We start from the raw sequence: 2020 nt of genomic DNA, 5'->3' as shown, positions 1-2020 counted from the left end.
TCTCTAAAATCTTTAATATTTTGATATTTACATTTGCTGGTTTAGAGTGGAATAGTTCTGAAATTAGGAGCTGGCAGCTTAATTATAGATGATTGATATGCCTTCTTTCGAAGTGTTAGTACTATTAATCGCTACTTTCATTCTTATTTTTTATTTATCATGCCCAAGATTACACCAATATCAACTAGAGACATTATTTGTTGACTTTAAGAATATTTAGGGGCAAGATGATCAGGCAAGGGACGTTGGGGTTGACAAGCTCAAGCTGCCCCTGCCTGAGCAAGCAGCCAGTGGTAGAGTCCCTGGGGGAGGAGCCTGCATCCACAAAGACTGTGGAGAATGTGGGGAGCCCCTATCACATGGAGGGTAAGGCTCCACGGCCCCAGAACATCTTTAGTGCCAAGTTACTGGACCATCTGTACTGTAAAAGCCCCCTGGAGGCCCCCTCACAACCAATCGGACTCAAAGGGAGCCGGCAAGTGGGAGGTGGAAAGAGTGGTCAGAAAGCGTCCTCTGTGAAGGATGAAGAGCTCTCTTCCTGCCTCTGTGGATTCCTGGATGAGGTGATGAAGAAATATGGCAGTTTGGTCCCCCTTTGTGAAAAAGATGTTCTCAGAAAACTGAAAGAGGTCTTTAACGAAGACTTTTCCAATAGAAAGGCATTTATCAATTGGGAAATTACAAACTATCGGGCCAGGCATCCCAAATCTTCTAGTTGGAACTTTCAAGTGTTCTGTAACAGGCACATGCTGGACATGGATGACCTGGCAACACTGGATGGTCAGAACTGGCTGAATGACCAGGTAATCAATATGTATGGTGAACTGATAATGGATGCTGTTCCAGACAAGGTCCGCTTCTTCAACAGCTTTTTTCCATAGACAGCTGGTATCCAAAGGATACAATGGAGTAAAAAGGTGGATTAAAAAGGAGGATTTGTTCAAAAAGAGCCTTCTCTTGATTCCTATTCACCTGGAGGTCCATTGGTCTCTCATTACTGTGACCCTCTGAAATCCAATTATTTCCTTTTATGACTCCCAAAGCATTCATTTTAAATTCTGTGTAGAGAATATAAGAAAGTATTTGTTGACTGAAGCAAGAGAAAAAAAAAAAACCCTGAGTTTCTTCAGGGTTGGCAAATGGCTGTTCCAAAGTGCATTCCACAACAGAAGAATGACAGTGACTGTGGAGTCTTTGTGCTCCAGTCCTGCAAGTGCCTGACCTTGGAGCGGTCCCTCCAGTTCTCCCAAGAAGACATGCCTCGAGTTAGGAGAAGTATTTACAAGAAGCTGTGCGAGCTTTGACTCCTGGACTGACTCGGGGCAGCCGCCATGGCCAGCCAAGCCCAACTGAAGGAGGCCACCGTGTTCCTGGACCTCTGACTGCTTCCTCCTCCTCCTAGATGTCTCAGACCAGTGACATCCCACCACTCGTCTTACCTCAGCTTGGTTTTTCTCCCCTGACTTGTTTCTTCAGCTACCATGTAATATTTCTTAATGTCCAGTTTCTTACCTTTCTAATTTTGTGGATTTTCTTGTATTAAATATTTATTATATGAGCGCATGCACATATACCAAGAATGCAGTACAGAATATTAAAAACAAAAACAAAAACACAATGATTATTCATTTGGCAAGTTCCAGATACATATAGGTAGAATCGTATTTGAAAAAATATATGTAATAATGATTCATAGTACAATATAATGAACTTATTTTTACTTTTGGTCAGACACTCATATTAATAGTAGCATCCATATGAATAAAATGAACTTTATTTGAACAAAAAATTCTAGGCAGTAACCATATTTGCAGAGTCCCCCTTCACTTTACTGTCAAGTTGTTTTGAAAAGAATGCTGCACTTTGAGTAAGGTTGTTTTGTAAGGGACAAGTATTTAAAATCATTAAATTTGACATGCTTTTCAAAGTAACGTGTGGTGTTGGTGATATTTTGGAAGGTTTGCTTTGTTTGCTTGTTTATGGATTTACGGTGAATTCTGGGTATTGGTAGCAGCATCAG

At 41.1% G+C, this 2020-nt stretch overlaps 1 pseudogene; it reads left to right on the top strand.

Moving 5' to 3' along the window:
- The first annotated feature begins 227 nt into the window (after positions 1-227).
- On the top strand, positions 228-1316 carry LOC140523250 (sentrin-specific protease 5-like; annotated as a pseudogene).
- The last annotated feature ends 704 nt before the right edge of the window (positions 1317-2020 follow it).

Source organism: Notamacropus eugenii, chromosome 2 (assembly GCF_028372415.1).
Source record: "Notamacropus eugenii isolate mMacEug1 chromosome 2, mMacEug1.pri_v2, whole genome shotgun sequence".
NCBI lineage: Eukaryota > Metazoa > Chordata > Mammalia > Diprotodontia > Macropodidae > Notamacropus > Notamacropus eugenii.
Note: the sequence above shows the minus strand (reverse complement) of the source record. Positions and strands in the feature narration are given on the sequence as shown.